General features: G+C 35.4%; 1 protein-coding gene across 1 annotated transcript in view; it reads right to left on the bottom strand.

The window, feature by feature from the left end:
• Sbp2 (SECIS-binding protein 2) overlaps positions 1-16,494 on the bottom strand; it is a 303,049-nt gene that overhangs the window by 266,256 nt on the left and 20,299 nt on the right. The window lies entirely within an intron of this gene.

Raw genomic sequence — 16,494 nt, 5'->3', positions numbered from 1 at the left:
CATTTAACTTTATAATTTCTCTGTGAAAAATGTTATCTCCGGTTGTGTAATTGGCTTGTTCGCATTAGTCTTGTGAAATTTCAAATGGTGCATACACATTTTTATTATTAGATTCCTTAAGCTTTCCATAAAAACTTGAAATCATTAAAATCTGTTACTTAGTTTAGATGTGAAATTAAAAAAAAATATTGCTTTGTCAATAATTCATTTGTTATTCTTTATCAATAATACATTAAAAAAAAAAAAACACACACACTTTATATTTTCAGTTGGGGAAATATAAAAATATTATTTTGTTCACTAAAAGTAATTAATTTGTTGATTAAGTATTATTAATTAAAAATAATTTGTTGGTTAAAAATAATAACACTGTGAAATTAAAAATTCATGAATACACCTTTAGTTAGGAAAATAACACTCATTAATTTACGTTCAAAATTAATACTCATTAATTAAAAAAAATTGTGTTCAAAATAAATAACATTCGTTAATCACTTTAAAAATAATTATGTTCAAAATACCACACATTTATATTGTTCAAATAATATCACACATTAAGCACTCTAAAACTAATTAATTTGTTGACTAAACACTTAATTAAAAAAATTAGTGTTCATATTACACTCTAATACCACATTTTCAGCCTTGTAAGAATGTCTGGTTAGCACAGTGGTTAGGGTACCTGCCCATAAAGCTCAGTTCGAATCCCACCAAATGAAATTACTTTTATGAAAAAAACATGTAAGCCCATCAAGCAGAAAAATTAAAAATAAAAATTTTAAAAATAACGGAGTCAGGCCTGTGCAAAGGATCATGGGAAACAAAGAAATTATCGGAGTCAGACCTGGGCAAAAGATCATGGGAAACACACCACCAGAGTCCGGAAGATGGTTGGTTTTTTTTTTTTAGGAGCATTAGCAACTAAGGCCATATTGCTCCGGGGATATGCGGTGGTCATTTCCTGACCTTTCCGCATCCTCCGTATTTGGTGGTGACGGGCTCGAACCCCAGTCTAATCAAGAAGCGTGTGCTACGCACTGCTGCTCCTTCCCACCTGGCTACAGAGACGCCCGAGTCCGGAAGAGGCAAGTCACGTGATCAATGATGTTATATGATGCCATCTGTGCAAACTGTGGCTGCCGAAATTAAAATCTGTTCAAATCACCAGTACCCCTACTTTCTTTTAGAGAGCCGATTGTTAAAAATTTACCAGCACACCTCTGGAAACAGTGGACCTGCACAGGACTCCAATATAACTCATTAATTTACGTTCAAAATTAATACTCATTAATTAAAAAAAATTGTTCAAAATAAATAACATTCATTAAGCACTTTAAAAATAATTTGTTGATTAAAAATAATTATGTTCAAAATACCCCACATTTATATTTTTCAAATAATATCACACATTAAGCACTTTAAAATGAATATCACATGTTAGAGAAGGGAGACAGATTAGTGACATTCCTAGGGTTGGGATTTCGAGGGCATGATAGTAATGTAGGAAATTTTATGAGTTGCTTAGAATACTTAGCTAATTTTGATATGTTTTTGAAAACTCACTTAGAAACTTGTGGTAAATGTGGTAAAGGACAGGTGAATTATCTTTCTAATACTACGTGTGACGAATTCATACATTTAATGGCCGCTAACATAAGAAATACAATTATTAATGAAATCAAACAGGCTAAATACTTTTCACTTATTGTTGACTCTACTCCCGACATAAGTCACACAGATCAATTATCATTTATTATATGATCGATATTTAGATAAAGAAAATATATAAAATTCAGGAAAGTTTCTTGTCTTTCCTACATATTGAAAAGCACGATGCTAGCTACTTAGAAAATAATATAACTTCAAAATTAACGGAATATGGTTTAGATATCCAAAACTGTCGAGGACAATCTTACAACAATGCAGCCAACATGTCCGGGATATACAACAGATTACAAGCGAAGATTAAGAGCCATAGTAAAACTGCATTTTATGTCCCTTGTGCGGCTCATAGCCTAAATTTAGTGGGAAATTCTGCTGCAGAAGCTTGTCCAAAAGCACTCCATTTCTTCGATTTTTTTAAATTCAGAAATATTATAAAACCTTTTAAATATTTCTACATGTTCTTTCATATTTGTAAACTTTTCAGTTAACGAGAAAATTGTTGTCCGTAATTTGAAATAAAAAAATAATTTTGAAATTTTGTTGCGGATCCTGAATGTTGAAGTTTTCAGATGATACCAAGGTTGGCAGGGTTGTTAATAATAGTAATGATAGTATGCTACTGCAACAGGATCTAGAAAAGTTGGGCAGATGGGCTGAGAAGTGGCAACTGAAGTTTAACATTGACAAATGCAAAGTACTGCATATGGGTAGAAGTAACCCCAGAGAAACGTACCAACTGTGGAATGGTATTCTGCCACTCAGGGTGGTAGAGAATGAAAAACAGCTGGGGGTAATTGTGCAGTCAGACGTGAAGTTTTCTGAGCAGTGCAGACAGGCTGCCAGAACAGCTCGTGAGATTTTGTCAATGATATTCCCGTATATCATTGATTTTGTCAATGATATACGGGAATTTTGCTAGTAGGGAGAAGGAGCTGATTATTACTTTGTATAAGGCAATGGTCAGGCCATGCCTTGAGTACTGAATACAGGTCTGGAGAAAGAGTACAGAGAAGGGCAACAAGACTGGTGAGGAGAATGAAGGGGTGCTCTTACTAAGAAAGGTTTAAATTCTGCAAATTGCAGTGTTTAGAGACTAGGCACTTGCAAAGTGATCTGATTGAGGTGTATAAGGCCTTGAATGGATTGGCCAGGCTCAATTCTGATGGGATTCTTCCTCTTGCTCCGATTACAAACCTGAGGGGGCATAAATTCATATTCAGGAAGGACAGTTGTAGAATGGATGCTCGGAAATTTGCTTTTAGCCAGCAGGTAGTACTGCTGCAACAAACTTCCATCTGCCGTTGTGGAAGTTGATGGCTCAAATCAATAATATAAAAATGGCTTAATTTATCATTACTTACCTCTTCTCATGAGGGGAGTACTGATAAATTAAGCCATTGCTATATTATTGATTTCAGTAATTAATACGGTACTTTAAGGTTTACTACAAATTTTTCATTGGAAGTTGATATTTTAAATAAATTCAAGAAAGAACCAGACAAACTTTTTTTAGGTTGTGTGAAATGGAAATTTTTTTTTTTTTTTTTTTGCTGATGCTGTATAAGCTTGCTTTCTTGCATCATATGCGTCTACTAATGCAAATGCTTCATCTCAACTTTCACAATTTAAATTACGTTTTTTCAATCTTTTTCCTTATAGCGCTCACTTCTGGCAACAAATCTTCTTCAATGCCAACAATAGCAGCCATATTATTAGCGGAATCGAGAAATTTTTGGACTGCTTTCTCGGTTCTGCTTTCTTTAAAATATTCCGTGATATTTTGTAGACATTCAAGAGCTTCATGTATATCAGAATCCTTTTTTTTTGTTTTTTTTTTGAGCATTTTACGAGTACTTACTGGATAAATTTTATTTAAAATATTAATTTTATTTTCATCTTCAGTGATTATATCAACATATTTAGCTCCTCTAGTCATTTCTAGTATTTTATCTGTAATGTTTTGTGAAATTATTTCCATAATTTCATTTTGTATTTGATCACCCAAATAATGCACGATATTTTTCAATTCAGATTTCTGAATACGGCAAATATATTTTGCCAAAGCTGGATCAAATTTAGCAATTGTTTCAGTAAGTTTTAAAAAGTTACCATTTTCATATAAATCTTTTTTTTTTTTTTTTATGTGAACCCCAAACATGAGAGGTATTACAACCTATGGTACTTAGTACCGTGCTTGGGTGGGAAGTTGAGAGGACGAAAGAAGATATTTGTTGACATTGGACTTGAACTTCTGTAGATTGTAATTTTCAAGAAATACGTATGAAAGAAGGTTGTTCCAGAAAACGGCAGTTGAATGAATAAATAAGGAAGATGAAATGTTGGTTCTGTGGGTTTGAAGTTGGCCAGTAAATGGATGTTGGCTGGTGGCGGCACGTGTTCGGACTGTTTTGAAAGAGAGAGCGGGAATTATAGAAGTCAATTCAGAAGAACAGTGCCCATGGAAGTATCTGTAGAAGAGGCATGCAGCAGAAACAGTACGTCTATGAGAAAGCGAGTGGAGAGACTCTGTTAGAGATGAATCATTAATTAACCTAACTGCCCGCTTCTGAATTGAATCAAGAAGCCTGAGAGAGGTTTTGGGGGCACCACCCCAGATGTGGGAACAATATTCCATGGTAGGGCGGATTTGCGATTTATACAGAGTGAGCAGCTGTTTGGAAGAAAAGTAACGCCGACAGCGAAAGAGAAAACCAAGTCTTTTAGATGCAGAGGAAGCAATATTTGTAATGTGCTTGTGCCAAGAGAGATTAGAAGTCAGGGTAATCCCCAAAAGAGATATATCATTTTGCCAAGAAATCGGAGTGTCACTAAAGATAAGCATAGGAGCAGAAGAATCCTTTTTGCGAGATATAAGACAAGACTGAGTTTTAGAAGGGTTGATATCAACTAAGTTGTCTTTGCCCCACTGGAGAATTACCTGAAGATCGGCATTTAAGGAATTGGTAGCAGATTTTCGAGAAGTTGAAGCTGATTGAGCAGGACAAGGTTCTCAAAATGGAAAGTGGAATGCAATGTGCTATCATCGGCAAAACTATGGATAGGATTTCCAGTCAATGGAAGAAGGTCATTAATATACAAGAGGAAAAGAGTGGGGGAAAGAACTGAACCTTGGGGGAAACCGGCATTAGTGGAGAAGTTAGAAGACAGAGAGCCATCTACCATCACCCTCAGTGAGCGATCAGAGAGAAAACTGGATAACCAATTACTAAAAACAGTTGGCAAACCATAAGATGGAAGCTTGTTTAGAAGACCTTTATGCCAAACACGATCAAAAGCCTTTGAGATGTCAAGAGCAACTACTTGTGTTTCACCGAACCTTTCCATTGAATTAGTCCATAAATGGGTAACATAAGCCAGAATATCACCAGTGGATCGACACTGACGGAATCCATACTGGTGATCGTTGATCAGACGGAAGGTTTCTAGGTAGTTTAAGAGTTGGCGGTTAATTGATTTCTCCATTACTTTAGAAAGAGTAGAAGTAATTGCAATGGGACGATAATTGGATGGGAGGGATTTGTCACCCTTTTTTAGGAACTGGCTGGATATGAGCAAATTTCCAACCAGAAGGAAAAACACCTTTGGAATAAGAAAGTGAAAAAAGACGGCAAAGAATAGGAGTAAGTTCAGGAGCACAGGTTTTGAGAACAAGTGGAGAAATACCATCAGGACCTGGTGCTTTCTTAGCATCAAGATTCATCAAAATCTTTCTGATATCCTTTTGACGGAAGACCACAGGAGGCATTGAATGGAACGTGTTGGGAATGGTGGGAGGTGTTTTACCAAGATCATTAATACATGAGCTGGAAGAAAAATGGGATGCTAGCAGGTCAGCTTAACCTTGGTTGAAGTGACAACAGAACCATCTGGTTTGGACAGAGGTGGGAGCAGAGATAGACAAAAGTTGCGGCCAATAGCTTTTGCAAGAAACCAGAATGCTCGGCTACCATTAGGGCAAGAAGCAAGTTTTCTACTCTTAGCCTGTTCAAAATCTAGTTTGGACTGATTAATAACTGCTTTACAATCGTTGCAAGCTTTGGTGCAGGCTGAAAAATGAAACTGAAGAATTGGAAACAAGCCAATTACGATATGCAACATTCTTCTCTTGAACAGCCTTTGCACATTTATTGGAAAACCGAGGTTTAGATAAAGGACGAGATTTTAAAATGGAGTGTGGGATAAAGGATTCCATTCCTGCAAGAATAATTTCACTGACACGATCTGAGCAAACGTTGACATCAGAAGTTTTGAAACAGTAATCCGACCAAGGAAAAGAAGAAAAGAAGTCTCGCAGGTCATCCCATTTTGCATTCTTGTAATGCCAAACAACACGAGGTTGGGAATAGCCATGAGATAAAGGTTCCATTGCAGAAGTGACAATCACCAAGTTGTGATCTGAAGTGCCTAAAGGAGCTCTCACTTCGACCGTGTACTTAGAAGGGTTGTTTGTGAGAAAAGGATCAAGCGTATTGGCTGTATGATTAGGATTGTCCGGTATTCTTGTAGGTAAATGAACAATCTGTGCTAGGTCATTAGTAATTGCAAAAGCCTCAGCATCTCAACCTGCTGGGTCGGTGTGACTAGAAACTAGAAGCCAGCTGGAGTTGTGAACATTAAAACCACCAAGGAAAATTACCTCACTGTTAGAAAAGTTGGACTGGAGAAAGTCAAGTTGCAAAGAGAGGAAGTCAAAGAGTTCCAAGTGATTAGTTGAGTTGGGAGAACGGTAGAGACAACAGATGAATTTGAGACAATGAGGTAGAGAGATTTTAAGCCAGAGAAGATCAAAGAGAGGAGATTCCAAATTGCCAAGTCTCTGACAGGGAATATCAGAATGGACATATGCACAAGTACCACCTTTGAGGCGAAAGGAATCATACAGCGAATAATTTGGGCATCTGAGATGAGCAGTAGTTGACTCAACCGATAACTGAGATTCTGTCAGAAAAAGTACATGGGGTTTGGCAGACTGCAAGTGCAAATGGACATCGTTGAGATTAGAATTGAGACCACGTATATTTGTGAAATGAATTAGGAAGTGCTTGGGAGGTTTAGATCTTTTCGCAGATAAGCTTGCTCTATTAGTTTGACCATTCATGGTGTATTCAATGGTAAAAAAAAGTGGGTGGGACATGCTACATGAAGTAATGAAATTTTTGGATATGGCGTACACGTGGTAAGAATATACCCAGATCCTTGACATAACGTGGCCTCGACAATGCTCCCCGCATACACACTACTCGGACTCCCTCCAATCACTATCTGGCAGAGTAGAGGTAGCAAAATTATACACTAGCTGATCCAGAAGCCTCCTAGGGATTTACCAATAGGTTCGGTCCAGTGTACTAACTAGCGGCCGGCCTGTGAACACCGTTTTAGAGCTGTATCCTCGAAATGTAAGGAATATTGGATCTCGCCACGACGTTCATCATAACCTCAAAAGTCATCAATCATACTGCATGATAGAAGAGATGGGGAAAGGTTGACCGGAACTTAGCTCTAGAGACTAAACATGGGTTCCACCACTTCAAGCCTCCAATAAGCAAAGTGGTGGTATTTCACCGGTTGATGAGAGTCATCTACCACCTAGTACTGCCTGGTAACATAGAGGGTCGGCGTTCCTCCATGTGGTGTGGGCGCCACACCTCGACCCCCTGCTTACGTTGGTTCACACCTGGGTGGTCACCCACCATGTATTTGTGCATGGAGGTTATACCGAGGATTACTAACAGTCCCACCATCGTGAAGGTGCAAGCAGAGGATTTGGCTGTCACAGACTGTCCAGATTTCGCCGAAATTGAGTTCACTTTGACTTGAGTGTCACCCGAATATCAGTTCCATCAGCGTTTTAGACTCCCAGGTAGCAAGTACAGCTTGTCTGGCATATCTGAGAGAATGTCTGTGACAACCTCAACATCCCCTGAACACTACATGTACATTGCATTGCTAAAAATAGTATCACATATTGTATGTTATTGTGGCTGAACTCCAGGACATGGATATCTCCATTGCGGGCGTGTCGAGTTCTGTGATTGGGTGATTATTGGGAATGCGTAACTTACCTCATTTTGCATATCTGATTGTTTGACTGAATGCAAATTCGCTTCTGATTTTAGAGGGAAATGCGAAATTATCGTGCTGTTGTTTAGTCATCATCATGCTGCTCTGCTGCCCTCAGTTATTGTGTTATTATTATTACATTTGCAAAAGGATGGATTAATGTAAGACTGCAATTGAACGAAGTATGAGTGTAAAGTTGATTAGCTTTGTAATAAGTGTTTTCAGTGGAGGATGTTTGATGAAGTGTACCAGCCGGCATGTTTCTTGACAATTTGAAGTTTTTTGCTTTAATTGTAAAAGTTGTTAGTATCAAGTTCTCTTTATATTAGCAGGAGTGTGGGGACAGCAGCCCCCAGAACAAAAAAAGAAGCATTTCTGTTGAGGTGCATGAGCAATTCTCATTGTTAATGCACATGAAATCACCTAGAAGAATCAGTGGTTGTACGTGGTGTGAATTTTTGTTAGCTATTTAGGAAAAAAAAAAAAAAAATGCTGTTTTGCTGTTTTTTCTTCATTTCAGCTCTAACATATTGTGATGTCACGTGACATTCCCCAGTAACATGCAGAGAGGGGATAAAGCAGTGAGTGGGGGGTGCCTTCACATCCTTCTTCATCTCTTTCTGGCCTAAGTACGGGGTTGTACCCATGTTCTAGAGCAGGGGTGGACAAGAAGTCAATTGCAATCTACCAGTCGATTGCGGCTTTAATTTTGGTCGATCACAACAAATTTTAAATATATATAAAAAATAGATCAGTCAAAATCTAAATGTTATTATTATTATGCACTCCACTGCATATGCTTATTACAAATCTGTTGAACCACATGACCACTCTTGTCGCCGTGCAGCCGCTAGGCTTGCCTAGTGAAAATTCACGCAGTTACATTGAGGAGAGCATAGCACAGTGTTTCTCAAAGGGTGTGCCGCGTCACATTAGTGTGCCGCAAAATTTTCCAAGTGTGCCGCGAAATCTTAAAAAAAACTAGCGTCGCTTTTATTTTAACATCATTGTCCGAATATACAGTGGTACCTTGGATTGCGAGTAACTTGGTCTACGAGTGTTTTGCAAGACGAGCAAAAATTTTTAATAAATTTTAACTTGATAAACGAGCGGGGTCTTGCAATACGAGTACAGTCAGTCCTCGTATAACACATGTTTACACTACACGAATTCGACCATACACGATTTATAAATAGGGGAACGATATCTTATATAACATGAACCAAATTCGCTTATGCACGATTCGCCTTTGTGTTTACAAGAAATGGCAGTCGAATGCAGAATCACCCCAACCGAACGCAACACGATAGGGATGAAGAGAAGATTCTGAAAATGTATTTTTTTTTTTGTTTTTTATATCAGTGAAGGGGAAACACATTTCACCTTAATAACGTAAAAACCAACACAATTTCAGCTATCAGTATAATCGCAAATGCAATTAGATCGAGTTTACTACCAGTTTATAATAGATTAGTAAAATGTGAGGTGTTAATAGGGTTGTCTCTGCCTTTACGGTGTTGTTTATTCAATTGCTACACACGCGCAGCTTTGTTTATGTGTATCAAGCGTGCCCCCTCATTTTGTAATAGTGCGAGCGATAAATCTGTTTAACGACAATGCAATGTCATATTTCCGTGAAATCCTCAAGAGGAGGCAAAAGCAAGTGTCATTGGAAAGGTTCCTTTTTAAAGTCGCACAAAAAGAAAGAATCTACAGATAGCAGTGATTCCGTTAGTGACAGTGAAAGTCATCCTACCATAAATTCGATTGCTTTATGTATATTAAATTTAAATATTAAAAATATGAAAAGGTATGTATTTTGTATTAATCATTTTTACAGTATATGAATATTTTTGAGTTTTGGAACAAATCATTTGGGTTTCCATGATTGCTTATGGGAAAATTCTCTTTGATATACGAGTGCTTTGGATTACAAGCACGTTTCTGGAACGAATTATGCTCGCAAACCAAGGTACCACTGTACATACAATACCATTAATAAGTATTACCATTAATGGTACGTACAATACCATTAATAAGAATAAAGTACACGAAGGATCTTTTTATGACGAATTGAAATTGACATATCCGAATACAGGGGCGTCTGCAGTTCAGGCGCCAACACTATTTGAATAAAGACCAATTATCTGTTGCCCGCAGACCACGTGAATCGGACCGACGCGATACTGTATAAGTGCGCAGCGCCCCTGAATTACCTCATTAAGTCAAAATAAGGGATCCCATCTCTAGTCTCTCTCTCTCTCTCTAGTTCTCTGGGAGTTGTACGCGTAGGCATGCGGCGTATTACATGTTTATATATATCGTATTAATATTGTCATATTAAACTGTGTTTGTGTTGTAAAGTAAATAATTTAGGGTTATTCTACAAAACCGTTTTTTGTTTATTAGAAAAAACTGAAAATGGATATACGAAAATTTTTAAATAAAAACAAAACTATTGATGTCGGCGACAGTAGTTCTGCAGCAGATACAAATATATCCATTGAAAATAGTGATAATATGAACAATACCAGCGCCGATGAATCTCAGCCAAAAAGATCGAAAATTAGTACAAGAAAATATAATGAAGATTACTTAAATTTTGGTTTTACGTGGACAGGGGACATAAATTTCCCCTTACCTTTATGTGTTGTATGTGGACATTGGACATAAAAAAGCAAACAGTGCAATGGTTCCTAGCAAGCTAAAACGCCATATGGAAAAAGTTCATCGAAATTTGATGTCTAAAGACAAAAGGTATTTTGAACAATTAATGACAAATAGTGCCAAACAAATACAAAAATTGGAAAACAATAAAAGTGTCTGACAAAGCACAAATTGCCTCCTATGAAGTAGCGCAACTTATTGCACAAAAAGGGAAACCTCATTCGATTGGAGAAACGTTGATCGGTCCTGCTTGTCGTATAATGGTGAAATGTATGTTTGGCAAAGATGCAGAAGCTGAAATAAATAAAATTCCTCTTTCCAACGATACTATAAGTCGAAAATTAATCGATATGTCGGAAAATATAGTAGAAAATGTTCAACAAAAACTTGATGGTCAAATTTTTGCTCTGCAAATAGATGAGTCAACAGATATCAGCGGGAAAGCACAATTAATGGGATTTGTTCGATTCATTAACGGAGATTTAATTATGAACCAATTTTTATTTTGTCAAGAATTGCCAGGAAGAACGACAGGAAGGGAAATATTTAATTGTGTAGATAACTTTTTCGAAAAGACAAAGTTATCATGGAATTTTTGTACAGGCATTTGTACAGATGGTGCTGCATCGATGATCGGACCTGAAAAAGGTTTTTTGGCGTTTGCAAAACAAAAAATTCAAATCTTATTTCTACACATTGCATTATTCATCGAGAAGCTTTAGTAGGCAAAACTCTCCCGACAGAATTAAGCATTGTACTAGATGACGTAATAAAAATTGTTAACTATATTAAAAGCAGACCTTTAAAATCACGAATTTTCAAAGAATTATGCGACAGCATAGAATCTAACTACAATTGTTTATTACTACATAATGATATTCGTTGGCTTTCTAGAGGAAAAGTTTTAGCCCGTGTATTTGAATTGCGAGCAGAACTTTGTACATTTTTTAAAAATGAAATAAATACAGCAGGAAAACAAAAGAATCGTATGAAAATACAAAAATTTTATGATTGTTTTAAGAATGAATTGTGGTGTGCAAAACTGGCTTACATAGAACATATATTTGCACATCTTAATATTTTAAATACTAGTTTACAAGGGCGAAACGAAAATATCTTAACGTCAACAGATAAGTTAATTGCTTTTGATAAAAAATTATGCTTGTGGATGAATAAACTTGATGAAAATAATTTAGCTATGTTTCCTAAGATTCCTGAACAGATGAGAAATTTTCTTGCACCAGTGGTGAAAAACCATTTGGAATTGCTTCAAAAGGCAATAAAAACATATTTTCCATCTATTAAATCGGAAAAATATGACTGGATTCGAAATCCTTTTATTAATGATACATCAAACTGGAATCTTTGTCTTGAAGAAGAGGAAGAACTGATTTCCCTTTCATCCGATAGAACATTAAAAATCAAACATTCGGAATTTCATTTGGATACTTTTTGGATTTCAGTCAGAGATGAATATCCAAAGTTATCTAAAAGAGCAATAAATATTTTACTCCAATTTTCTACGTCGTATTTATGTGAGTTACGATTTTCAACTCTCACTAACATGTAAAATAAAAAACGATCAAGATTGGAAAATGTCGAAGATGACCTGCGAGTTGCTCTGTCTGAAATAAGACCTGATATAGCAGAAATAACAAAACATCGCCAATCACATATTTCACTTTGACTATAATTTTTTAAATAAAAATTCATTTGATTTCTATCAAATATTTGAATAATTTAAAGCTTTGTTGAAGGCGTACATATTTTCTTTTTGTAATTATTTATTTAATTATTTTTATATTTTATTTTGGTTGTAAGAACTGTTTGCATAACACAGATATAATATAAGTATAAATAAAAAAATTGTTAATATTATTTTTCGTTCTATTTATTTAATTTAGAAATTTCTTCTTCTATGACTACGTAGGTGTGCCGCGAAATTTTTCTTCTTTGGAAAATGTGCCACGAGAGTAAAAAGATTGAGAAACACTGGCATAGCATATGTGTCAAATTCTTATTTGGCTTACTTAATATTAATAACTGGACAGTGTTTATACGTTAATTTAATACCCTTTGATTTAAAATTAATACTACAAAAAAGAGTAAAACACATCATTTTCATCAAGAGTGGGAACTAGAATACTTTTTTTGTAATGATAAAAGAAAAATGTTGATTGATTTGCAATGCTTCCGTGGCTATACCCAAAAAAGGAAATTCAGAAAGGCACTTCAACGCACTCCATGGTAAATATCAATCGGATTTTCAGTCTAATAGTGACCTTAGAAAAATATAAATTAAAAGAACTTAATACAGATTATTCACACAACAAAATTTCTTCGTGACACCTAATTTACAATCTATAGCAGTAGCTGTAGCATCATTTAAAGCAGGTCATCTTCTTGCAAAAAATATGCAAACCATTTTCTGATGGTCAATTCATCAAAGACACATTTTTAGAAATAACAGATTCTCGTTTTGAAAATTTTAAGAACAAAAATAGAATTAAAAGTGCTCTTCAAGATCTGCAATTATCTCGAAATACTGTGATGCGACTCATCGAAAAAATAAGTAAAAATGTGAGTGAACAATTGCGTGCTCATATTGCTAGTTGTGTGTCCTTTTCTTTACAACTGGGTGAATCTAAAGATGTCAGTGATGCAGCTCAGTTGCTCGTTGTTATTCATATGGTTTTCGATGATTCTGCCACTAGAGAAGACTGCTAGCTATGGTTTCGCTAAAAGAAAGAACTGGAGGTCTTAATATCTTTAACACATTCAAACATTTTATTGAAAAAATTAAATTACCACTATTTAAGCTTGTATCAATAACAACAGATGGAGCTCAAGCAATGACGGGGTATCTTAATAGATTCACGCATTGTGCCAATGGATAATGAATTCCCAGATTTTTTGAGTTACCACTATATCATCCACCAAAAAGTGTTAGCCAGCAAAAGATGAAATATTAATATTATTATGGACATAGCTTTCAAAACTGCGAATTCCATCGGAGGACAATCTCTTAAAAGGAGACTGTTCAAAATGCACCTCGATGAAAATGAACCAGATCTGATATTACACACAGATGTGAGGTGGCTGAGTCTGAGTAAGTTTCTACAGATTTCGAAATTTGCTGAATGAAATTTTAAAAAAATTGTCGATACAAGTGGAGATGATTATCAACAGCTGCAAGATACAGTGTGGTTGTGTGATCTGGCTTTTTTGGCAGATTTTACCAGTAAATTAAGTGATCTGAATTTGGAATTACAAGTAAAAAATAAAAATGTGGGTGACACGATTAGTAGTATTTCTGCATATAAATATCAATTTTTGGCAATGGCTAAGGATCTCAAAGAAAAAAAAATTCGATCATTTTGCAAATATGCAAGATCATTTTCAAAAGTATCCTGGTTTTGAATTTAATAGTGAGAAATGTTTTTAGTGAGAAATAGTGAGAAAATTTTCAAAAGTATCCTGGTTTTGAATTTAATAGTGAGAAATGTTTCTGAAATTGAGAATGTTGTGGATGATTTTTGAAACCAGATTCAGTGATTTAAAACAATTGAAGACATTGTTCAATATGTTTCTTATCCATTTAATGTTGACTTAGATACAAAACAAATTGCAGAAAAAAATCACTGAGATTTTTCACATGGAGAAAATATTACTTGAAAATGAAATTATTTACATTGCAAAATGATATCTTCCTTAAAGCCAGGTCGTCAGAAAAAGACTTTTGGAAATATGTTTGCCAAGAAAAGCACTGTAAAAAAATGCAGTGAACTTTTAAATTCCTGTTTTGGTTCCACTTATCTATGTGATAAGTCCGATTCACATTGATATGTGGAGCCAAAACTGGAATTTAAAAGTTCATTGCATTTTTTTACATTTGGGTACTTTTCTCGGCAAACATATTTCCAAAAGTCTTTTTCTGATGGTATAGCTTTTAGGAGGATATCGTTTCGCCATGTAATAATTTCATTTCCAAGTAATATTTTCTCCATGTGAAAAATCTCAGCGATTTTTTTCTGCAATTTGTTTCGTATCTAAGTCGACATCAAAAGAATAAGAAATATATTGAACAATGTTTTCAATTGTTTTAAAATCACTGAATCTGGTTTCAAAATCATCCACAAATTTCTCAATTTCAGAAACATATTTCTCAATATTAAATTCAAAAACAGGATATTTTTGCAAATGATATTGCATATTTGCAAAATGATCAAATTTTTTTTCTTTAAGATACTTAGCCATTGCCAAAAATTGATATTTATATGCAGAAAAACTACTTATCATGTCATCCACATTTTTTTCCCTTGTAATTCCAAATTCAGATCACTTAATTTATTGGTAAAACTGCCAAAAAAGCCAGATCACACAACCACTCTGTATCTTGTGGCTGCTGATAATCATCTCCCCTTTGATCAACAAGTATTTTTCATTCAGCAAATTTCGAAATCTCTGTAGAAACGTACTCCGACTCAACCAGTTCACACCTGTGTGTAATATTAGACCTGGTTCATTTTCATCGAGTTGCATTTTGAAAAGTCTCCTTTGATTAGATTGTGCTCTGTTGGAATTCACAATTTTGAAAGCTACATCCATAACACTTTTAGTGTTTAAGCTTTTGCTGGTTAACACTTGCTGGTGGATGATACAGTGGAAACTCAAAAAATCGGAATTCATCATCTGTTTTGGTCAATTTTGGCTGCACGTCGACAAGAGTAGTCACGTGGTTCAACGGATTTGTAATAAGCGTATGCGGTGTGGCGCATAATAATAACATTTAGATTTTGACTAATCTACTTTTTAATATATATTTAAAATTCATCGTGATCGACCGAAATTAAAGCCACGATCGACTTGTTGGCCACCCCTGATATAGAAGACTCCACTATTGTAGACTCGAGGCCAAAAGTTCTGCCTTATTATTCAGCAGTTTGAGATCCCTGATGAGCTCAATAAGCTCATTTCTGTAATCTTATATGGTTTAGAAGGATAAAGGTTTGGACAAAATGGTGGATCCTTGACATAGATGGCTGATGTACTTCTTCGTGTATATCAAATTGATGTTCATCAGTGTCCTCACCTTCATCAGAGCGTACAGAAAAATGGTCAGGTGATTCAGGAATAGAGTCACTGTCCACTTTTTTCTTCATTATCATCCCTTTTTAATAGGAGGCACCATACAGAAGTAACAGTCTGTGACATGATTCGTTGGCTCCCTCCATATCATATCATGGGCCCTGCAAATGGCATAAAACGTCCATTTTGATTCACTTGAAAGTGGGCGACCAGTTCTTGTCCTGGTCACCTACTTTACACCCAAAGTACAGGAAGTAGGCTTTTTTTATGGCTTGAGTTAAGGGATGCTTTCTTAAAGCTAACATGACTTCTCTACATACGTAACAGAAGTCATCCAGACTATTGATACAATTACGGAGCATATTAATCTTACACAACAAAAATAATGCATATAAAGTAGGAATCTCACAGAGAACAAGCGTTAACTGAGAACAAATCACCCAGTATCTAGCTGTATTCGAGGATTACTGCAACAGAGTTGAAGATGCATTTGACGCGACAACAACTTATCACATAATGCAGAGCGAAGCAACAGTTGCCAATCAAGTGATAAGAGCATGGTGGTACTAAAACTGTGGTGCTGCCATGAGTTTTGTTGAGAGCCATAGCTGATAATGTAGAGTAACTCACTAATATGAGACCCTAATTGCAATTCAAAAACAAGAGCCAATCGACAAATTTTAATATGATTTTCGTGTTGAGCAGCATGAAAGTCAAGATTGGGTATATTCATTTTTTGTTGACCAGTGTTATATTAAGAAATATCTGAATATAATGGAAGAGTCCTTAATAGATATATGTTTATATTTGATGTCTAAAATGTTTATTTTTTTAATTTTCAACAGAATTATTTTTTTATTTTTTTTTAAAATAAAATGCGCAATAGCATATTTTGAATAATTAATTTTCTTTTTTTTTTTATTATTTAAAAAAGTTACATTTTGAAATGCTGAAATATTGGTTTCTCCAGCAGAATGAAAAAAAACCCAAAAT

Source organism: Mastigoproctus giganteus, unplaced genomic scaffold (genome assembly GCF_048544385.1).
Source record: "Mastigoproctus giganteus isolate SK-2022 unplaced genomic scaffold, ASM4854438v1 scaffold_15, whole genome shotgun sequence".
In the NCBI taxonomy this organism is placed as follows: domain Eukaryota; kingdom Metazoa; phylum Arthropoda; class Arachnida; order Uropygi; family Thelyphonidae; genus Mastigoproctus; species Mastigoproctus giganteus.
The sequence above is the reverse complement of the archived record's forward strand: the minus strand, read 5'-3'. Positions and strand labels throughout refer to the sequence as shown.